This window comes from Pezoporus flaviventris, unplaced genomic scaffold (genome assembly GCF_033815535.1).
Source record: "Pezoporus flaviventris isolate CSIRO_AGI_PZ_B2104156 unplaced genomic scaffold, CSIRO_AGI_Pfla_v1 ptg000001l, whole genome shotgun sequence".
In the NCBI taxonomy this organism is placed as follows: Eukaryota; Metazoa; Chordata; class Aves; order Psittaciformes; family Psittacidae; genus Pezoporus; species Pezoporus flaviventris.
The window spans coordinates 43023797-43048190 of record NW_026892549.1 but is presented as its reverse complement, the minus strand read 5'-3'; the positions used below and the strand labels follow the sequence as shown (position 1 = coordinate 43048190).

At 38.9% G+C, this 24394-nt stretch overlaps 1 protein-coding gene across 10 annotated transcripts in view; it reads left to right on the top strand.

The window, feature by feature from the left end:
* The window catches only part of ZNF385B (zinc finger protein 385B), a 177624-nt gene that overhangs the window by 66319 nt on the left and 86911 nt on the right, over positions 1-24394 (top strand). Inside the window, exon 1 of one of the 10 annotated variants that reach the window (XM_061454664.1) lies at positions 577-710. The exons of the other annotated variants lie outside the window; for them this stretch is intronic. The gene's annotated coding sequence lies outside the window, so the exon portion shown is untranslated. Of the gene's footprint in view, positions 1-576; positions 711-24394 lie in introns of those variants that run through there. 10 annotated transcript variants of the gene reach the window in all.

Sequence of the window (24394 nt, the reverse complement as noted above, 5' to 3'; positions counted from 1 at the left end):
ATACAGTTTAAATAGGTTAAATGTTAATATCCTCACAAATCTCTTAGCTATTAGGAAGTGACAGTTTCCTTAAAATAATCCATTAAAAGGTTTATGATGGCAAACAGCATGACTATTAGGAATTTCCAGTGTCAGGTGTGGTGTAAAGCAATGACATTCATTTCTCACAGTTCTTGTGAGAAATGAATCAGTTGATGCTCACATTAGTGAGTGGAAGGATTTGAGAAGGGAGTAGAAAGACTGCTTTGTAAGGGGCCATCTAAACATAAGTCGACATCTAAACATAAGCTATGCTAGTGCTAGTCATCTTTTGATGAGAGCTCTCCCAGCACTAGCTCATGCACACAAGTGATGGTGGTATATGGAGTGCATCCCCTCCTTCAGGCTGTGCATTAAGTTTTGTTCAGGAGAGGTCATCATTGGCTGCATTCTGAGAGTGCAGTTTCTGTACTTGTGTTTAATGAATTAACATCGCACCTAATGTAGGCTTTCATTCTGGCTAATAATGGTGGTCATAACTATAACATCCAGATGCTATCTTCCATTATTTGAGCGTTATTCTCCCATTCTTTTCAGCAAGCTGTGCATTACCCAGGCTTCATTGGGATTTTATATATATTAAGCAAGGCCTTTCAGCAGTGCATTCCCACCAGATGCAAGAAATGGTGCTATAGTCAAAACCAGAACACTGACACTTTACAAAGCAAACTGTAAGTTAAATTGCAACCAAGGTAAATATTTGAATAAAAAGAAACCAGTGTGGAGAAGAATGTGCTGTAGAGACTTATTAGCCATATCTCAAAAGAGCTCAGAAGGACACTCCTGTTTATTTTATTCTTACCTTGATGACCTTGTAGTTTGAGTTAATGGTTTCTAAATTCAACTGAAGAGTTTGCAGCACAGTCCCGTTTGTCTCCAGTCATAGAGAAAGGAAAGTAATGTGGAGCTAAAAAACAGCCTTAAGATTTTGTTCATTCTCTATATCTTTAATATGTATTTTAATTTGTATGGGTATACAATTAATGCAAACATAGTATTTATACAGTCTAGACAAGACTGAAATGTACTTCATCTGTGTTAAATTATGTATTTCTCTTAATCATCTGGAAGACATCCGGAACTACAGTAGACGTATGTGCTCTTACCTAAAAGAAATTCTTGAAGCTGCATTTTGTGGAGGAGGGGGAAAAAGGAGTGGGATCTCATTGATCTAAAAGCCAGGCTGTTTTGCAGCTCTACTTTTGTGAAAGTAGGCTGCAGAATCATCTGAGGGAATTATTTTTTTTCTGACAGATCAGTACTCGATCTTCAATTGTCAGTTTCATTAAATCCAGTCATAAAAGTGAGCATGAATCATTTCATGTAGCTAAATGTTAAGATACATCCCAATTTTTGTTTCCTAAATGGCATACTGAGCTTCACCTTCATACAGAATGTTGTTGTTAAAATTTGGATGCTGGGTGGTTTATAGATTAAGAGGTTGTTGCTCTCTCATTGATGTTAACCATCAGAGCAGTCTGCATATGATCAAGAGGCACCAAGGAATAATGTGCAATTTTATTAACAACTGTATCTAGTTCAGAAGGACAATTCATGATAAGAAAAGATAATATGAAACAGATCTCATAGTTTCAGCACAATTAAGATTTTTGCCAGTGGTTGTTATGGGAAAACTTTCTTAAATGCTTTGCCCTTACCCTTTCAAAAGATTTGATGTTAGATGAGCAGGATTTTAATTCAGCAACTACATTATTAAGCAAAACCAGCTCAGATTCCTGAACCTGTAGCTGACAAAATAGACCAGAGCTGTAATTACCATATTTAATTACATATTTTTGGCTTTCCTGATGGAAAGCTTCTCAAGTCAATAGAGATGAGAGGAAATTATGTTAAAGCACAAAGTGTTTTGTTCTTGCTGAAAAGTTGAGGAAAAAACCCAAAAACTACATAATGTAAGAAATATTAAAATAATTAAAATTAGGTTTGAGCATTGTGCTTTATTGTTTATGGATTTGAACTGTGCAGATATGTCTGCTCTTGGGAACTTAAGACATTAGTATCCTCTTCAGCAGTGTGGTTAAGCATGCTTAAGCATGTCCTCTATTTTGTACAGGTAAAAAACAAAAATTCTAAAAACCCAACACACTTGCAGAAGGTATAAAGGGTTAAAAAAAAAAAAACCTTGTATTTTTGCAGTTATTTTTGGTTTAGCTCAAGCTAGCAGTATTAAAGCTCCTTTAACAATGTTGACAAATAAACACCTGACCTCTTGCATTTTGTTACAGTAGAGGTATTTGAAAGACAGTCTTATCAAACCTGCATTTGGTTCATTTCTTGAAGATAAACAGCACTCTGTCTAGATTTTAGGATAGATTCTTGTATTAATGGATGTTATGGTTTAAACCCAGCTGGTAGCTAAGTACCACACAGCTGCTTGCTCACCACTGCCTTTTCCCCAATCCCCAGGAGGGATGGGGAGGAGAATCAAAAGAATGTAAAACCCGTAGGTTGAGATAAGAACAGTTTAATAACTAGAGTATAATATACTACAACTGCTACTAATGATAGTAATAATAAGGGGGAGAGAATATAAAACCAAAAGGGGGAAAAAAGCCCCAACCAAACCCAACAATAAGCCCAAATGATGCACAAAGCGATTGCTCACCACCCACCAACTGATGCCTAGCCCAACGCAAGCAGCGATCTGCCCTTCCAGTTAACTCCCCCAGTTTATATACTGGGCATGACGTGCTGTGGTATGGAATACCCCTTTGGCTAGTTTGGGTCAGGTCTCTTGTTTCTGCTTCCTCCCAGCTTCTTGTGCCTCAGACTGAAACACAGCACTGCACCAGGCACTAGGAAGAAAATTCTCACAGCCAAAACCAGGATAATGGGCTAGTTTCTCATTCTCTGAACCTAGTATAATTTAGCACAACTCATTTTATACTTCTTTTATTTTATTTTATTTTATTTTATTTTATTTTATTTAAGTGCTAGTGCTAGCTCTCATATGCATAGTAAAGAGTTAAAACGAGTTATAGAGGTCTTGGAGAATCAGCTGCCATTTTGTTATGGTCTGTCTTGTTATGATGTTGCTTTATCTTAACAGTGTAACAGAAAGGAAATGATTTAAGTAAAACCAATAACCGGTATTGCAATAATAAATTTCACACGGGTAAGATAGGGAAGAGGGAAGAACTTGTGGCAGGGTAATGTATTGTGTTGAAAACTGACAATAGCTTTATTTTGGAGAATTACTTTTTTTTCTGGATAGACAGCATTAAAATGGGAGGTACCAGATGAGTAAAGGATTTGCAGTTTGACCCTTCTGATTGTAAACTAAGAAGTACATTTCATAAGACACTATTCTTATGTGAAATAGTAATGAGCCCATTTCTACATTGGTTATTGACTGGCTGTTCTTATCTGCTGCAAAAAAATGCTTTCTCTAAGGCTGAGGAATGCAGTTAGGTGTTATTGCAGCTAGTAATAATGCACAAGCACTTTTCTTGTCAATATAATCGCAAGAGAGAAAATAAAACCTGGCAAGCTGTAAGAGGTTTTTTTCCCCTCGTGTTTCAGCAGCTGAAGACATGAAATTGCTGTTTCATATTCAACTTTCCCAACCTAATATTATGTGTAATATTTTTTTTTATTTGAATGTAAAAGTGGATTTCCTATGTCACTTTCACACTGGACCTTCTGAGACTACACAGAGCAATAGAGGTCTTTAAAAATCCTCTTAACCAGATCATTCTTGGAATTTTTATATCTTGAAAATTTTGAGTCATGATCATTTTGTCATAAGAACAATAGTTTTTCCATCTCTAGGGGTTCTGTACAAAGAATGGACTCTTAATCATTTCACGTGTCTACAGAGATTTTGACAGGTGGCTGTTAGCAATATAGATGGCTACTTTTTCTTTCAGGTTGGTTTCATGAGTATAGATATAATGAGATTTCTGGATGTTATTTTTATGCTCTAGAATGGTATGTTTAGATCTTCTTTTCATTACTAGATAAAACCGTTAATCTTTGATGGACTGTGGTATATATAGTAGCTGTGCCTTGGAAGTTGCTTAGGCAAGAAACACTGCACAAGCAGAATCGTGGAAATCACAAGGTTTCAATGGCTATTTTGAAAAGGCTGAACATAGAAGCTCTTTGTTAACATTGTTATTTTAATCTAACATTTTTATGACATTTTTTCACTGCATCTATTTATTTTTTTAATAAGTCTTGGCATCATCATCATATATGTGTATGCTTACAACCTTTACCACAACATATTCTTGCAAAACTGGTTAATCATTGTATTGGAGTACAGCCCAGTTTGCAAGGGACCTTGAAAGACCATCTGGTCAAACCTTTCATGGGAAAGGGGAGTCTAACTGTGATTATCTAGCTCCCTGTCCAATCGCATCTTGAAAACCTCCACCAATGTAGACTCCACCATGTCCCTAGGGAGGTTGTTCCAGTGAATGATTGATCTCACTAAATATATTTTTTCTCATCTTTAGATGAAACTTCTCCCAGTATAATTTGCATTCATTGCCCCTTGTCTTTTCCATGTAGTTCCTTGTGAGAGCCTCCATCCTATCCATATCTGCCATTTAAGTACTGAAATACTGTGATGAGGTCCCCTCTAAGCTTTGTCTTCCAGAGAAGAAAGACCCACGTCCTTCAGTCTTTCCTTATAGGGCAGGTTCTTCAGGCTTTTTGATCATCTTCAAGGCCCTTCTTTGCACCTCTCCAGTCTGTCCACATCTTTCTTGATTTGTGTAGACCAGAACTGTGTACAATACTGCAGGTGCAGCCTGAGAAGCACTGAGTAGATGATCACTCTCTGCTTATAAAGCCCCTGTGGATCCAGGATTAAAGATTAATCTTAACTAAGAATAAACGTGTTTTTGTTTTATTCTGAGATTTCAAAAGTCTTTGAAGTAAGCAGTGCTTGTTATGCTGTCCTGCAATGTCTCTGTGTTTGGATTCACAGCCACTAATATCAGACACGGTTTCTGTCTTATTCTGTTCTTCATCTGTGGGTTCTTATTAATAGATGATGTCCATTTCTGTGTTAGGAAAAACCAGGTTATTGGTCTTCCCAAAAAAGTAGATGTGAGGTTGCAAGAACGTGTATTTTGGTGCTAATCTTTATGTAACTGTGTTCCTGGTCAGCCTTCCCATATTAAAATAAAAGGTTATATGAGGGATTGAGACAAAGCTGCTCTGGCTTTTCTTTGCATCTCAAGTTTCAGTCTAGATCCAAATCTGGCTCTGGTATGAAGCAACATGTGTCTCATTAGTCAGTTTTTCTCTTCTCAGAGGTCAGCAATGCTGACTGGTACAAATGAACATGACCTGTTTGTGAGGGATAGGCAGAAGACTGCTTGTGTGACTGTTTAGAGATGTCCAAGAATTAAATACTAAATTGTTGTTTTGCTGATTTCTTAATGTGAAAATATTCATATTTCACAGTTCTGTTGCTGCTAATCTTTCATGTTTATTTACGCTGATGGGACACAATTGCTTGGCCACAGGTCCAGTTTATTTCCAAGGGGACAAAATTTTCTGTAAGGATCCTTTTCGATGTTAAGGAGGTACCAGCATCTTTCTCATGATGTATTAGAAAATAGCTGATTTGTGCAGGTTGGCTTACTGAAGACAGAACATACTCTGGGACAAGTATGATACTGGTCTGTATCCTTCCCACTGGTTTTGAAGGACTTAAAGTTCTTGGCTTGTAGCATCTGAGGACATAGAGTTAATTGCACAAGCCTTTCCTTTTTCTGAGTTACCTTTTATACATTTCTTTTCCCTTTGTATTGAAACATCTTGAAACCTATACTTCTTTTCTCGTATACAAATATTTTTAATGGTTTGAGATGCCAAATTAAACACTCGGTTACCTGTATGTGTGGTGTTCTTTGTTTTCAGTACCAGTACAGTTTTTAAAATAGGAAACCAAAGTCTGTTTTACTATTTCTCAAGTCTCTAAGGAGTAAATTTTTGAAGAAAATTCTTCAAGATGTTATTTTTATCTAAAGAATATAAAACTGAGGAAAGGAAACCTAAGGCTAAGTTATCCTAAGATCAGTCATTTCTGCTCATCTTCTAAATCTGCTTAAATATTGTGTACCCATTAAATTTTCCTTTGAAATAAGTGAAAGAAGGCACACGACATGCTAAGTAGAATGGACATGCAGACCTAGAAATATGTGCAAAATACAGAAATAGTAAAGTAATAACCTTCTTCTTAAATAATTGCACATAGGTTAGGAGGAGGCAAGCTTCTTCCTTACACTGCCACTTCATTAAGTGAAGGTACTTGCTAAGGTTCTTATTTTAATTGGCAATTTTTCAGTGCAGGTGGCAAGCCCAAACTACCCAGTTAATCCATTCCCAGACAATACAGATATTTCTGTATATTATAGGAGGAAGTGAAAATAAGATTAAAAATACAGTCCACCATTATTCCTCAGCCTTTAAAATGAGATAATGTAACCTAGCATTGCAAGCTGCTTTGTGCAGCCATAGTTATAGATGCTTACCGTGTATGCCTAGTGCCTGAGGGGAACGTCCCAGTTAAGTAGAAACCCACCAAAGCGGTAAACAAGGCTGAGTTACAGGTAGAATGTTTGGGGAAACAAGAAGCAGGTGACACTTTTATCCCAAATTCATCCACTAAAGCATGTTAACTCCTTGACTAGCCTGACTTGAAGAAAAATTAGAAGACAAGTGAACAAAGGACTTCGATGCTACTGTCTTGGTTTTGTAGGTAGCTGCTGGCTCCATCTGTAGGTAGGTCTTGCCCATCTGGCTCCAACAGCTCCTCCTGGTGTTGCGTGATAGGGCTTTTAATAGGTCTATAGTCTCTTTTTCACTATCATCTTGATCTTGGTGCAGTAATTGATTTGTATTTGGAGGACTGGGAATGGGTGTAAAAGTGTTTGTCTCCTCTGTGATCTTATCAAATGCTTGGTGCTGGCCTGAGGATTTTTGGAGTGGTTAATAAAGTCAGTATGGGAATTTGTCCATATTAAACAAACAAACAAAAAAATAGGGAAAGGAATTATATAATCTATATAATTTTTAATTTATATGGTCAATTTATGGTAACATTTGTTGCTAGGGGAGACAGTAGTTAGGTTATTGCTATTTTAATTATATTGATAATCATTATGATGTAACTTATCTTTTCCAGGAGTTTGGTATAGTTCCTCATCTGTCAAAAGGAGCAGACTTCAAAAACTGACTCATTTACAGAAGGTGGTCCTCTGCTCAAATCAATTAATACTTCTCTAAGCTTCCTATTTAGAAACACAACTATTATGATTTTATTAAACTGGAAAATACTCAGTGATCTCCATCACTTATTTTTCCTGAACCCAAGAGGCCAGACATAACTGAGAGTGAGGGACTTAGGAATAACCTAGTACATTAGGAGAGTGAGCTGATGCCAAGATTTTATCTGAACCTTTGGTTTAGCCAGAGTACTTTTTCAAGGGAAGAGTCAAAAAACCCTGTATATGTTTAAAAGACCATGTAAATTGGTTTTAATTTTCATTAAGTGCTGTTAGGTGCCTCAGTGCTCTCTGGCTAAAGGCAATACTGGCTATACTGAAGAGCCCGTCTCGTTCAGCTGGTTTTAGTTTTCTGTCCCTGAATGTTTGTTATTTGTGTTTCGTTGTGTGACAACACATAAAGCTTCCTTACCAAACTGGCTTGCTCACCAAAATCCATCTTGTAGCATCATTTACAAGTAGGTCAGATGTAAACCTCATCCACATCAAGTAGGTCTCGTCCATATTTTTATTAGATAACTGACCTATCATGGTAGCTTGAATTAGCACTGTATAAGCAGGTGTAATTGCTTGGTTTGTGATTTTATTTTTTTTTTAAGGGTACCTCAAACTTAAACTGAGGTGAAGCTGAAGGATTTCAACTCCCAGAGAGAGAGCTGGCCCAGTTTTCCAAGGACTGTCAAGTACCATCTGCAGCTTCTGTGTAGTTTCAGGGGCTCAGTGCTTTTGGAAACTGGGTTGAGTGGCAGATAACAGTGAATTAAGTAGCCCTCAGGAATGATCACCAGATTAGGGAAAGATTAGTCAAATTGCTTTCTGCTTCTGATATTTTTATTTAGATAATAATGCTATCGAAATAACCTAATTTGAATGAGAATTTAACTGGAAAATATGCATATGCATGTTTGTTGTATGAAGAAAATGTTGGATGTGTATTTGTTTTCTGTATGACAATTAAAAACTCATTTATGGTTTTATGGGTATAGATCTGCATCTTGTCATGCAGTGCAGTATGTTGGTACTTTGCCGAATAGGTGGCAGACTGCAGTGCTCTGAATCTGTTGAACATACAAATTTGTTTCAAGAAAATTGATGAATATATATCCCATTGTGATTGAGGAAATCCAAATTATTCCAATCTGTGATTAATTAAATTGAGTTACTTCAAAATCCTAACAAACAGGTGTCTGGAGTGACCTTACTTAATTCTGTCAGTGCTTTAAATGTCTCTGGAGGACTTGGATTAGTTTACTGAGTATCCTGTTAAAAAAAGCATGTGCTATGTGAGCAATTTTTCCCAAAGGGATAAATCTAGTACATCTCAGATGCCCTGGAGCCTAACTGCGTGTGTTAAAAGCAGCTAAGGTATCAAATAAGAAGCTTAGATGTTAAAATTGCAAGATTAGTATTTTATCCAGTTTGGAAAGAGAGGAAGTCATGTATACATTACAAATAACCTTGTATGAGGGAAGTTTATAGAGTATAGCATTTTTCAAAGATAATATTTCAAGATGAAGTAATCGCTCTGAAATGTCGCTTTGATTTTTGAGCTGTATCAACGTACCCTACACATTTCGTGTGACATTTTTAGAAGTGTTAGCTTTGGAAGCTGTAGAGCAAATGAATAGAATTTTCCATCAAAATGGTATAGGTGGAGGTTTGACAGTGAAGCCACTGCTGCAGTGCTGTTCCTGGAGTTGGTGGGGGAGGGTTGTTTTTCTTCCATCCAATGCCTGGAAATTTTCAGCCAACCTTGCACTTGTTCATACACAGCTTTGGGAGCATATGCTTGTATTCATAGTAGATATAAATACTTATGGAGTCTCAGAAACATTCAAACAACTGTGTGCATCTGTGAACCTGCAAACCTTTTGGGATGGATTTTAACAGGTGTAAATCTGCCTCTAGTTCTGGTGTGTCTGTACAGATGCTATCTCTGTAAAACCCATCATGCAATTTGATGACTTCGTAGAAAGAGAAGGCTGGCTGCCAAGAAAAATTAACTCCGTGTCTTGTGTCAGTTAAGAAGTTTAATTGGCTTTCACACCTAAGGCTGAAATAAAAACAAGCTACTACTTGTCACCATGCTTTGAGAGACTGGTCTCTTTGTAGAGTAACACACATCCATCTGCTTCAGAGGGAATTTATTACAACAGACTGTGTCCTATTACACTGGAATTCAGCTGCCTGACCCCAGAAATGATCCCTCCATGCAGTGTAGAGCCCTTGGTCATCTTCTCACACTCATCTTCTATGTCCAAAATAAACCTGAGGTAGGTTCTCATGTGCTTTCTTCCTTCCCATGATCTGCAGTGTAGCTATGCTGATGGAAAAGTGTGCTTTCTTTCCAACTGGCTTTGAAGTGGCCATTGATCTGATGTATTACAGAAATACAGAAATACTGGAACAGAGGCTCCAGAATTAAATATTGTCCAAAACCAGTAAAAAAAACAGCTGCTAACTCAAGCAGCACCAAAAAGGAAAGGGACTTGGTGTGCAACAAGAAAAAACAAAGGCAGAGAGGCCAGTATCATCACATCAAAGCTATGCACAGTGGAGTGTGAAATAAGTAGAGAAAGGATAGATGGAAGACCAAGAAAAGGAAAACAGAAAGTAAAAAACAAAGCAGGAAGACTGAAGGGAGTCTGGGGAATGTGCAGTTCCCCTACAGCTTGAAGAGGCTGTGTGGGAGAAGAATGGAGCCAGTACACAGTCCAAAGAACAGACATCTCACTTCACTTTTACAGAGTGTGGGTAGAAATTGTGTTTCTCATATGGTGCCAGTTAAGCAACTCAGCCCCTGAAGGCAGGAGACATTCTTCAGCATCTGTTTTACAACTCTGGATTAACACAAATGCTAAGAGAGTTGTACTGTGTCATACTCAAGTTCTGTTGAAGCACCTGGGTTAGGACTAGCCTTCCAGGACTGCATTTTATCAGAAGTGTTTTCATCTGTAGAAACTTGTAGTTGCACACTGCCATTAAATGAGAATGTCCATTCAAGGGAGAAAAAATCATACCAAAAAAGCAACTCCCGCTCCGAAAGCAAACAACCAAACAACTCCCCCTCCGAAACCAACCAAACAAAATGCCAAAGCAGAAGTAACAGAAGCTAAAATCTGAACAGAAAGAGATATTGATGTCTTGAGTAAGTCTGCCAGTAAGATCCCTTAATGAGTGAGCCTGTGAGTCAGGGATGGTGTTTCTTGACATGGTTTAATTTCTTTTTCTGTTTCTTCTTGCGTCAGGATGTTACCCTTTTCATTCCCAGTACTTGAACATCACAAGGTAATCTGGGGCCATGACTAGCACAAATTTGAACAAGTCAGTGACTCAGTGCTGTCATCAGCTCTGAGTATTATTTACAAAAAAGGCCTGTCCTGCCAAAAATATGAACTTTAAATTGATCAATGTGTCATTATCTCCTTAAAAATGTAAATTAAACAAATCAGTTCATCAGATAGTTTTTGTCTTTGCTATGCTGCTGCTTCTAATTTAAAATGTTGGTTTTGTTTTGAAACACTCCAGGGAGAGGGAAAAGCCATATTATAATATATCTGGATATGTCATTCGTTTCTTATGTCTTCATTCTCTCAGTAAAACTGTCTTGATTCTTCCTGCCTATGTTCAGACTTTTTGGCATCGTAGTCCTTGCAAACAGTATGCATGCTTTCTTCTTCTTGTTCCTTTTTTTTTTTTTTCCTTAATAATTCCTAAGGCTCTTAGAGTCATTGGAAGGATTTGAATGTGTTTTCAGACCAAGTGGCTCAGAAAGCTGTATTAAAATTACTTTTTCATGTCAGCGCAAATGTCTTTCTCATTTTTTATCATGAATCTAACATTTCTGTGACTGTGACCTACTCTACTTCCATTTATGTCATATGAATTGATGATTGGTTTGCTAACTTCTATTATTCCTTAACAACAGAGAGAAGCATGCTGATTTAAAAAAAAATAACAAAAAACTGTATGGAACTTTTTATTTCTTCTCTCCCACAGCCCTTCTGGTATTTTCATACTTCTGGTGTCACAGGGGTGGCATTCAAGATAAAGAGGTTTTTTCAAGGTATTCATGATAGTGAAATCAAATACTTTACTTAGAAATCAGACAGTAGCTTTTACTGGTATCAACATATGCCTGCCCAAGCTGTAGAGAGTTATTTCAGCAACCTAAATCCCTGTCCCCTTCTCCCTTTTCCTCTTTCCTTTCTCCCTGAAAGTGCTTATGCTTTTGTTCAAGCACAAAGACTTCCCCAGTCTGACCATGCAATTCTTTGCACCACAGTTAAATTTTGGATACAAAAGCTGGGGAAGAGATACTTATCATAGAATCATAGAATGGTTTGGGTTGGAAAGGACCTTACAGATCATCCAGTTCCAACCCCCCTGCAATGGGCAGGAACACCTTCCACTAGACCAGGCTGATCCAAGCTCTGTCCAGCCTGGGCCTGATCACTGCCAGGATTGGGGCAGCCACAGCTTCTCTGGGCAACCTGTTCCAGTGTCTCACCACCTTCATAGTGAATTTTTGTCTATTATCTAACCTAAGCCTACCCCTTGCCAGCTTAAAGCCACTGCCCCTTGTCCTATCACTACATGCCCTTGTAAAAAGTCCCTCTCCCGATTTCTTGTAGGCCCCCTTTAGGTATTGGAAGACTGTTATAAGGTCTCCCCTGAGCCTTCTCTCCTACAGGCTGAATAACCCCAACTCTCTCAGCCTGCAATTTCCAAATATACCATTTTCTGAATTCTGTATTTTTCTGAAGGCTATATAGACATGTGATGCAAACAGAGTTTGAGAACTGAAAGGTGATGAATCTTTCAGAATCTGTGTGCTCATGATGAAGGGGCATGGGGGTCTGATATACTGCATGGGAAACATCCTCTTCTCCAGTGCTATGGGACATGAGATCCAAAGCAGAAATAAGTTTGTCATTCTTTTCTTTTTTTTTTTTTTTCCGAACTGTAGTGAAGTAATTACTTACTGGGATGGCTCCTAAAACATTTACTGTCATCTAGACCTTTATAATGAAAAATTCTTGGGTCAAAGTACCAAGTGAATTGGGGCAATGGTGATTAATGACTTAAACCAAAATAGGTTTTACTGGGCATTTATAGTGGAGTGGTATGCCTTTGATATTCTCATCTGTATTTGTTAAAGCCTTGAGGGCTGTGTACCTGTTGGAGCTGTTTCAGTCCTTAAGGCTGGAGAAATATTTAAGAATTTGGCTATGAAGATCCCATTTCAGAAGCAAGAGTTAGATTGACACTAAGTGTTTATGGCTGCCTCATCCCTTCTCTTGACAAAGGTGCATATCTTCAACAGTGTGACACCTTCTTACTAAGTATGGTAAGACTTCTGTGCTCCCGAAAAGGGTAATATAGAGGGAGGAATATATTTGTCGTCTCGCCTGGGAGATAAAATGTCATCTTTGAGGATGCACTGCAGGTCACCTCATGATCATGTCATACCAAAAGGAAAAATTAAGATCCTAGGATCTGAAATGTAATGAGGTAATTACTGCATCCTAACCAGAAGGAAGTGCAGCAGGAGGGCCAGGAGACCTCCTTGGATGGATAAGGAGCTCCTGAGGAAAATTCAATTGAAAAAAAAAGGCTTATAATAAGCGGAAGCAAGGACAGGTGGCATGGGAAGAGTACCGGGATGTTGTCCGAGAAGCTAGGGACCAGGTTAGGAAAGCTAAGGCTCAGTTAGAATTAAACTTAGCTAGAGGTATTAAAAATAACAGGAAGGGATTCTACAGGTACATAGCAAATAAAAAACAGACTGGGGAGAATGTAGGCCCCCTCAGGAAGCTCTCAGGAAAACTGGCTACACAGGATTTGGAGAAAGCTGAGGTTCTGAATGACTTCTTTGCCTCAGTCTTCACTGCCAAAGGCTCTGACCAAACCACCCAAGTCTTGGAAGGCAGATGCGGGGACTGTGAGAATGAAGACCTTGGGCCCACTGTAGGAGAGGAACTGGTTCGAGACCATCTTAAAAATCTGAACGTGCACAAGTCCATGGGACCTGATGAGATCCATCCGTGGTCCTGAAGGAGCTGGCAAATGAAGTTGCGAAGCCACTGGCCATCATATTTGAGAAATCATGGCAGTCAGGTGAAGTTCCCGATAACTGGAAAAAGGGAAATACAACCCCCATTTTCAAGAAGGGGAAAATGGATGACCCAGGGAATTATAGACCAGTCAGTCTCACCTCTGTGCCTGGCAAAATCTTGGAGCAGATTCTCCTGGAAGGCATGCTAAGGTACATGAAAAACAACAAGGTGCTTGGTGACAGCCAGCATGGCTTCACTAAGGGGAAATCCTGCCTGACCAATTTGGTGGCCTTCTATGATGGGGCTACAGAACTGATGGACAGCGGTAGAGCAGTTGATGTCATCTACCTGGACTTCAGAAAGCGTTCAACACTGTCCCACACGACATCCTTGTCTCTAAATTGGAGCGACATCAATTTGATGGATGGACCACTCGGTGGATAAAGAACTGGCTGGATGGCCGCACACAAAGAGTTGTGGTCAATGGCTCAATGTCTGGGTGGAGACCAGTAATGAGTGGCGTCCCTCAGGGATCGGTGTTTGGAGCGGTCTTGTTTAACATCTTCGTTGCTGACATGGATAGTGGGATTGAATGCGCCCTCAGCAAGTTTGCTGATAATACCAAGCTGTGTGGTTCGGTTGATACCCTGGAGGGAAGGAATGCCATCCAGAGGGACCTCGACACGTTTGTGAGGTGGGCTGATGCCAACCTCATGAAGTTTAACCATGGCAAGTGCAAGGTCCTACACCTGGGTCGAAGCAATCCCAGGCACAGCTACAGGTTGGGCAGAGAAGAGATTCAAAGCAGCCCTGTGGAGAAGGACTTGGGGGTGTTGGTTGATGAGAAAATGAACATGAGCAGGCAGTGTGCGCTTGCAGCCCAGAAAGCCAACTGTATCCTGGGCTGCATCAAAAGGAGCGTGACCAGCAGGGCGAAGGAGGTGATCCTGCCCCTCTATTCTGCTCTTGTGAGACCTCACTTGAAGTATTGTGTGCAGTTCTGGTGTCCTCAGCATAAGAAGGACATGGAACTGTTGGAACAAATCCAGAGAAGGGCCATGAGGATGATCAGAGGACTGGAGCACCTCCCGTATGAAAACAGGCTGAGAAAGTTGGGGCTGTTCAGTCTGGAGAAGAGAAGGCTATGTGGAGACCTCATAGCAGCCTTCCAGTATCTGAAGGGGGCCTATAGGGATGCTGGGGAGGGACTCTTCATTAGAGACTGTAGTGATAGGACAAGGGGTAATGGGTTAAAACCTAAATAGGGGAAGCTTAGATTGGATATAAGAAGGAAATTCTTTCCTGTTAGGGTTGTGAGGCACTGGAATGGGTTGTGCAGGGAGGTTGTGAATGCTCCATCCCTGGCAGTGTTCAAGACCAGGTTGGATGAGGCCTTGGGTGATATGATTTAGCGTAAGGTGTCCCTGCCTATTGCAGGGGGGATGGAACTAGATGATCTTAAGGTCCTTTCCAACCCTAACGATTCTATGATTCTATGATTCTATATTTTCTTTTTTTCTGAATACTGTAAACTGGAACAGGAATACTGTTTTATTATTTCATTTAGCATGCAACAGAATAGAGTGCTGTGTCTTAATAGGATGTATAGGCACATGCGAATATACATGCATAAGTTTGATGCATCTGTGTGAAGTACATATACAGACAGGTAGCAATAAACAGAATTTATTTCATGTATGCACAAGTAGCAAGATACACAGCATGAGCTGGTAGTTTTTAATAGTCCTTTAATACGCATAGCAAGTATGTGTTTACTTTGAGAGATATTATATCCATATACTTGGGCAAACTTAAATGCTCCTTAATACACCTAGAGCAAAACTTCTAGTGAGGGCTGGATCCAGTGATCTGTATAACAGAAAAGGAGGAGCTGTAATTAATATACGACTGGATGTGCATATGTCTTGGAGGAGGAGGGCTATGATTTGAGGGTTTATGAGAATACAGTTGCTTGCCTCTGCTTTGAATCTGCATTTGCATCTACTGCAACTCACTGTAATTAATCTGATGTGGGGGAAAGACTGAGAGAATAATTGAACTCCTTTGATTCAGTACTTTTCTGTTGTAAGAAATTTGTGAGAGGCTTTGGGAGTTTGTCACGTCCTGAGAAATTTATCTAGTGAGATCTAGTGAACTATCCTGTTCCAGTGTGTTTGTACAGTCTGTACAGTAGGGTCAGGTTATTATACCTCACTTTTAACTTATGTTTTCTGCCTTCAAACTGAGACGATTCTTAGGGATTGTATTAAATGCATTGGATTAAAATATTCCTCAAGTGTAGCCAGTAGATTCCCCAGCACGTTTGGTAGGGCTTCAGTATTCTCCTGACAAAGTTACCTTGGCTTTGTTTTGATTCCTGCCATGAATTTTTGAAGCAAAGTATGGGTGACTTGGTGTTGCCTGTGCTTAGCAGAATTTGAATAACTGGTCAAATTCTTTATGTGAAGAGATAGGATAGTTATGTTTTTTTATTGAACAAAAATCCTTTCTTTCACATACTGATCATGGGTTTAAGTCACTGTCTCTGAAGAGTTCTTATGGTTTATCAGTGTGATATTCCCTGTATCATTAAATTTACAGAGATATTAATGGCACTGGTTTTAGCTGAGAAATTAACAGTAATGTTCTTATGCTCAAAATATATATGTGAAAATATTTGGTGAACTAAGTTAAGAATTAAGAGTCGTGATGGCTAGTACAGCAGCATAGCTGTTGAGCTGTATGTCAGCTCTTCATTTGTTGACTACAGGAGCTGCTAGTGAATGAGACCTGAGTTCACTTGCCCTCAGATAACCTCCTCAAAAGGCATTTATTTTCTTGTTGCTCTACAGTCCTAGTGCGCGTGCTCTCTCTCTTACCCTAGATCTGTGGTAGTAGTACAGTTACAGTGAGTATTGTACCACCTTGTCTTCTGGAAGTTAAGCACCTGATAGGTAACTGGGAAAAAAGCATTTGCTTTCGTCATACTTATTTATCATTATTGTTTTGTTTTCATTTCTCCTTAATGTTTTTGCTTTCTCTTAATCTCTCCTCTGCCTTCTGCTATCTTCTAATAACGTTTTGCCCTTTCATTCTGTTCTTCTTCCACATACTGTTTTTAAGCACTTGTAAAAATTTTTCCTCTGTATTCCATTGTTTCTTTTCTTTCTCTTTCAGCACCTATCCTTTCCCTTGTTGCTTCTTTAGCACCATGTATAATGCAGTAGCTGCATGATCACCTCAGACTGGTGCTCCAAAGATACCGCTATCCTCCTACTTTCCTTCTCATCCACATCGTCTCTGTTATGCTTGCATGTGCTTGTGCTTTGGCATGCCCTCATAGCCAAAGAGGCCACCATGCTGTCATTGTAGAGGGGCTATCCATGTGTTCCAGAGTTCGAGCATTCCAGGTGAGGGAAAATGAGAGACAAATAGAGAGCTCCCCCCTAGTTTATTAACATAGGAAAATATAGAGATATTAACAGATACGGTAAAGGATACTTCTGATGTTTGGTTATCTTGCCACCCCCAAGGACCCTGTGAAGATGATCAGGAAATCAGCTCTGAGAATAATCACCGCAGTGCAAACTGGCAGGCTCAACCTTAGCAGGTGTCTCTGCAGAGGCAACGTTGACCCAAGTGGTATGAGGTTCTGCCTCCCCTGCATTGCATGAGGCTCGGGCTGTTGTACTGGAAAAAATGCGCACTCATTCTGATGCAGGAGGCCAGCCTACATTGGAAGAAGTGGCCAGCAATATCTAGAATGGTCTCTGAGGGTTGAGACTTTTCTGGGGAGTTCTAAAGTGGAATTTTCCAGGTAGGAACCAAAGCTGTGGACTTTCCAGGGAGCAGCCAAAGCAGGACTCTCTGGGGAGGAGCCAAAGCAGACAAACAGTACTTTTCTATCTTTGTGTGTTTCACCACAGACCATTATCTATTGTACCTGACACACCATGCTGTAAGATTATGGATCCCTGAAGAGGCCTTCTCAGACAAAAGAAAAATCAAAGGATCTCCAAAATTTTGGGACAGTGGGCATTAGTAGAGTAGATGGGAGTCAATAGCTGTTCTAAAGGGAGGGTGAGATACGTTGTTAAAATTATGAGTGTTTGCGTCCTGGAGATCACATTTTAGGTGTGAGCTAGAGGGCAGGCTAAAACGTTAGAACTATGAGTAGTGAGTCTGAAGGCCTTCCTTTGCAACCAAAGACTGGTTTCCTGTGATATGAGGCATTACATGCTGTTGAGAGGGAGAGAGGAACAGAAGGGAGCTGCAGTGCATCGAACCAGCTACACAGTTAAACATGAGCGTGCTAGTGCATTGTAATGGCTTTAGCAAGGAACTATCAAACACTGCCAAAAAAGAAACAGTCACTGAGCAAGGGACGGAGTGGGAGAAGCATGCCTGTTACTTCATGGGGACATAGTCCTTGCTGCTTTTGTCTTGTTGTAATGCATAAGCATACTATGTAGTTACGGAATGTGTGAGACACTTCTGCAGTTAACAGCAGGCTTTTTAAAAAATTAAATGAATAAAATCCCTCAAACAGCTCAACATACAGGTATTAGTATTATTGTCAGTGGGAGAGAACATAGTATTTACTTGGGAGTACTGGTCATCTTGCTAAGACATCAGAGTCTATATAAAACCCACAAACAGTTTCAAAGAGGTTTGGTGTTGCCAGTCCCAAGTGTGCGATGAGAATGAGTCACATCTTCCGAGATCACAAGATTTGCTTAAAAATCAGAAAGGTTTATTTTTAATTGGGTTTCATTTTTATTTGCCTTTTTATGTCAGAGCTGATTCATTTTTTCCACTGTATTTCTGTCATTGTTACTGCTAGCAGTTCCCACCCTCCTTTTTTTTTGGGGGGGGGGGTGTGTTGTTTGTTTTTCTCCTCCTGCTTTTTAATAAGAAAAATTAAGGGACTTTTAACAAGAATACCAAATATTTCAGGACATATCAAAATCATGTAATTGCTGCCAAGTCATGTTGGCAGGTAAGTATCAGAGTAATCCATCCCCCTTTTAGGAAAAAGAAGGAAGAGTTTAAAGTTTCATATGTGCTGCTTTTGAGTAACCAATAGTCACACCGTAGAGGAGTGTCATCACTGGAACAATGTGTTTTATTAAGCACTGAGTACAAAAACTTAATCTAGTCCAAAGTTTTGTCTAATATTTCTAGGTATGTGGAAGTTTGTTCCATGTAGTTTGCTTTTCGAAGTGCTCTTCTACCCCTCCTTTTGTAAAGAAAAAGCAGAGGAAATCAATAAATCTTAATTCTGTGCATTTAAGGCAAAGCACTGAAGTGGGAGGGTCACATACAGCGGTTCTTCCATAATGTTCAGCTTCTCCGTGAGGAATCATCTGACATTACTGCAATTACAAAGTGCGTTAGGTAAAAATCTGCCGCTAATGCCTTGGATTTTCATTTTTTTGTTTGGTTGAATTTTTTTGTTTTGGTTTGTTTTTTGTTTTTTTTTTTAATAAAACTCTTCATATCAGATATCCTTACTAGGATGCTCAGGGAAAAATTGTTTTGGAGAGTCAGAAGTTCTGTACAGGCCTCAGTTGTGGTGTGCTGACTGCCCATCCCAAAGTAAGGGGATGCAGGGCATGGGCATCACTTTTGGTTAGAAATTTACAATTCGAGTCCCATCTTTTGGATGACGTGCCTTTTGCTTTTATAATAGGAAGAGATGGAGGTTTTTTTCTTCATAGCAGAGGGTAATTTCAGTTGTGCAAAACCATTCTGTGGTGGATTTCAGTAGACGGTAGGTACTTGCCATGGCAGCAGCAGCATTCCAAATGTTTTTATTCCATGTCTAAATGAGTTGTATAGGTAACTTCTGAGCTAAACAAAAAATACCAAACCAGCTCCCTGCTGGTATTTCTTTAGAAGTCTTTTTGTATTGGAGGGGACAAATTCAGCTGTATTTTTTTTTTTTAAGTATTAAATAATTTTAATTAAGTATTATGGAAAGATGGAGCACTTGCTCTGGAAAACTTAAATTTAGCCTACCATTAAGATTTTCCACGATATACTGTATTATTGTGTTACTCTAATACAGTAGTTCTGTAAGGAGATTTTCCCTAGCAAAGATAGCAACTAGTTTAGAAACAATTGCAGGACCGATATGTTAAAATATATAACTTTGAAACTTCAGTGAAGTGATGACTTTCTGTTACCTCAAATTAAGGTGGCACCAGCTACTGCCTGTCATTGCATCGCTTCTGCATAGTCTGAAGAGGTATCATTCACCAATGAGAGTCAAGTAAATGAGTCCCAGAAGCTTTATGGAGCAAGGCATATTTCTCAGCAGCTTGAGTTCAAGCTCTAGTCAGATTTTGCACCAAGTCAAAAAGGAGCTCGTGAGAACATTTCCTTTGCTAGATCTATTGTGCAGAACTTTCTATTCTGCTGAACTAACTGTAGAAGAGAAACATGCTTCTGGGTAAGTAATTCCATGTGGAGGTTGAAAACTGTCTTTCAGCTAGCTGCATAATAGAACACTCTATGCTAGCTTCAGCTGTGTGGAAGGAGAAATACATGCACTGTTTTGCGATTTATTTTTAATAGCAATCCGTTAGTGAAAGCTGTACTCATTTGCTGTAGTTTAGGAACTGAGTAGTCAAATTGGGAAGTATTAGCACTGTGGGTGCCTGTGATCTGTTTTTTAGATACTTTTTATCTTTGGATAAACTACATCAGAGAAATACAAATGCCAAAATCAGCATTTGAACTTTATCTTCTTTTTTTATTCTTCCCTGTTCAGATGGTAATCATGACATTTTCTGAAGGAAGGCTATAAATGAAAATTCTTGCTAGTAAGGCCACTGGAATATTTATGTCTTGAATATTAAATTTGTTTCTTATTTGTGAGCATACTGACAGTTCACTATAAATTTAATGCTTGATTTTTCTGTCTTTAATTTCCTTTTAGCATTATGCTAAATCCTGTTGACTGATATTATATAATAGTTTCAATAACCATAAATAGAAATAGCATTTGAAATAGGGAGTGTCTTTATGTGTATTTTAAAGAACAACTTCAAATTATTGAGCTCATGAAATGTTACTATGTTGCAGATTACACTGTACTGCTTAGCTGCAATGTTAAAAATGTGCATGATGCATTCATAAAGTTCCTCTTAGGATGCCTTGTTAGGTGGAAAACATAAATGCTCTCCTTCTATCCTCCAAGTCCTGTTTATAGTTACATGATTAGCTTGTAGGAAACATTCCTCCATTTTTGGGGGGGTTTGGTTTTGGTTTTTTTTTTTCATACAAGGCAGCCTTGTCTGGAGGAATGTCATTGGTAGTTTTTTCAGATGTTGAAATAAATACTAATAGAATATGCGTATGCTGTGAACTGAATGTTATAAAATACCTTCTGCTCCTTGTAAGTATGATCATCTTTAGGCTACGGCAAATTCTGCTTCATAGGATTCTTTTATCTTTCTCTTATTTCACTACAAATGATGTGTATCAGTTGATTATACATTTTGTCACCTTTTTTTAACTTTCTGAGGGCATGAAAATGGCCAGAGGAGATGTTTTTGTGAGACAGTATTTAGGATTTAGTTTAGCCTAGTGAAGTTGCTCAGATTTCAGCAAATTAGGTTGCCTGTTTGTAGGTGCTTCAGGACTGCATATACAGCTATTTCGTAAGCATTTATCCCTTGTTTTTTCTTCTCTCCATATATGTGTCTGTGATGCTATGTTTTGTTTGATGATTATTGTTTTACAGCTTTGATGCTGTACTCTTTGTGATAAGGAGATGCTCTCTGATTTTTCAAACCTGTGTCATTTTGTATATTCAAATGTAGTAATCATAATAATTTGCTGTGTTGCAAAGAAATTCATGTTGTGAAAGATTTAAGCAGAGATGTCAAATCTCTGGCGATTTGGTTGTTCCTGTTGCTCACTTACATGATTTCAGTCATCTGTATTCAGAAATGTATTAATCCTCTCTGAACTTGGAGCAGTCCACACCTTCCATGCTGTTTTCAGGATATCTAGTTAAACATCACTAGTCATAATTTCCCAGTGCTGCCATTGTCATGGTAATGTCTAGATTCAAATTTACCTTTGGTTTTCCAGTGTGGCTTATCTGAGAGCTCACAGAATGGGCCAGGCTGCAAATGGAGATTGGGCAATGCAGACAGCGCAAACATCTTGGGCTCTTCCTGACTCCTGGGAGACAAGACAGGCAACGGGCAGTCTGTGCAGGCCTCATCTGTTGGCTGCTCTTGGCAAGTATGAGCTTGGCAAGCTTAGGCTGACACTATCCTGGCAAAATGGCTTGCAAGATGAGAGAGAGAAGTTAAGAGTCAAAAAGCTGGTGTCAAGCCCTTAGGGACAGTTGCAATGTGATGAATATGGTAGAGAAAATTCTGTCTATCCAGAAAGTGTAAAAAAAAAAAACAACCAACCCAAACAAAACAAACAAACCTGAAACAAAATCAAACCAACCAAGAAACCCCATTTTTTGCATTCTGCTTTGTGCAGAACATGTAGCTCTGTAAAGCTGAGAGTGATATTCTGTTGAGAGGAGAAGCTTGTGCACAAAAAAACAATGTGAATTTTGACAAAAGCTGAGCAATACAAATGCTGCCAGATGAGGAAAAATGTCTAACTAATGCTTGCTGATGTCAGTGACTAGCACTGACCCAGCTTTCAGGGAAGCAGGGAGCAAGAGGCAGCATGGGGATCAGAAAGGGTCCTGGAAATGGGGTGTTTGAACTTGTGGGGTTTGTCTGGGTAAAGAATTTCCTGGTTTTGCAAACAGGTATTTGGGATTGCTTGGTACCTGAAAATTTGGCTTTTGGGGAAAAGATACTTTAGTGTGCTTTAATGCTAAAATGCTTTGAGCAAACTTTAGAATCATTATATTCTATAGCTGTAGAGAACATTGAGATCTTTTGGAATGACTTTTTCAAATGTCCTTATAGTTGATGGTGTATTTGTATGTGAATAAATTCAGGAAAGATTCATCCTAAGCTGTTCCTAGCCAGTAGTGCTATAAAAAAAGAGGAAAACATAATAATTTCATCACTTAAAGCTGCTTAAACCTTCAGGGGAAAAAGGGTTACTACTTAAATTTCAGATGAAAGGAGTGTTTTGTGAATTCATCTGTGTCATGTATTCATACCTGAATCAAAATGAGCCATGATGTACTGCACTTTCTTGGGAATGTTACATAAACTTCCTTGTTCTAAACCACGCACAAGTTTGAGATGTGCAAACAGAACTGAAAGAAACTTTGCAGTAGTTTCTCCACAAGCAGGAAGCCTAATATTTACACAACAATCAATAGGGTAATGGGCACAGAGACAAGCAGTACTCTCTCCTACAAAACTTTAACTGATAAAAGAAGGTCAGATCTATCTGAACAACAACTTTCTTTTTAGTTACGTGTGCACTGTTGGGGATGGGTTTGGCTTGAATTCTGTGGAACTTTGTTGGCTGATATTGAGTTGTGCAATTAAAACACAGGATTGTTTAAGAAGTGTCTTTATTTGGAACAGTTTTCTCCTGCTTTAATTTCTGAGATTTTGTTCAGGTCTTTCATTAACATTGTCTAAAAAAAGTTTAGTTGAAGAAAAAAGCGATCCTGATACATCTTGTTTTGGCATAGATGTATGATGTATGTATGTTTTTCTTGTATCTTCCTGTAACTCTTAACTTCCTGTATTTCTGTTTGTCCTGTGTGCCTTTAGAGAGAAGTTCTGCTTCACTGTGGGCAGGTAGGCAGAGGGAAGCAAGAACACAATTGACCTTAGTGTGAAAAGAAGAGACAGAAGACAGTATATTTATTATTTCCTGTTATTGTCTGATCTGCAGGGCTAATGATATTATCTGACAATAAAAGTTGGCAATTTTCAATTCAGGAAGAAAGTTTCTGAATCTGGGAACTTGTAAGAGGAAGCTAAACCTGTCATGGTTCCTGATGTTTCTGACATCCTTCCTTATTCCACATGTTCTGTGGGTAGGAATGACTGCTAATCGTGTGCGCTGCAGGGAAAGAATGGTTGAGAGAAAGACCTGCCTGTCCTTATGCCTCTGGTGGAGACCTGTCCATTGGAAGGAGAGGTGGTAGGTAGGTGGGGTGCTGAGACACTGTGCTAAATTTCAGTTTTTAGAGTGGATGTTTTGCTCTATTACACTGGTGGTCTTTTTTGCTGCTCCTGTGGTTGTAGGGGACCAAGCGTGTGAAGGTTGTGGGTATGGCATGACCTTTAAAAGTAGCATGGTCTTTTCTGAGATTTGTCAGGTTTTGGTAGGTTGTTGAAATCTCTCTGGGGCAGAGGTGAGCATAGGAACTGGTGATTTTAACACTTCAGAAAGTACATCAATAAATCAAAGTTTATGTGGACAGTCTTAGGAGATTCTTCCAAATATCAATGATCAACAGAAATGTGAGGAGCTCTCTGAAAATTTTAAGAATCCTTTGCAAAGTATAGCATCAAGTGATCCTAATTGGATGATGTCTTGTTCATTTTTCTTTGTTCAAGTGTGTAAGCTTTCCAGTTATTTATAACAGCTGTACTCAGAAGTGACTTGAAATTTAAAACAATAGTACAAATTTAAACTGGGTAAGGAAACTTCATTTGATAATAATAATAGCTGACAATTTGTAAGCTACTGGAAAACATGGTCTTACAATAAAAACTAGTCTGCAATCCTCCTCGTTATTCTAAATGTGTTGCCTATTGTAGTAATACAGCCAGGCAGTGAAATTCAGCTTAAACTATGAAGCTAAATTTAATTTTGTAGTCTTTGTAACTGAAGTCACTTTTATTAGGTAATTTCATTAACAGTTATTACCAAAGAGAAATTATATCAGACTTGCACGTTTCAAAGGGAAGTGCTCCACAAAGAACTTCTGTATAGACCTTTTGGGCATAGATCCAAGCCAATGACCAGTGTTGCCTGATAAAGCAGATTCCTTTGTTTGAAGAGGTAATAATTGATATAATGGTGATAAGTGCTGTTAGCCACAAGGGATGAGGCATCTCACCAGCATTT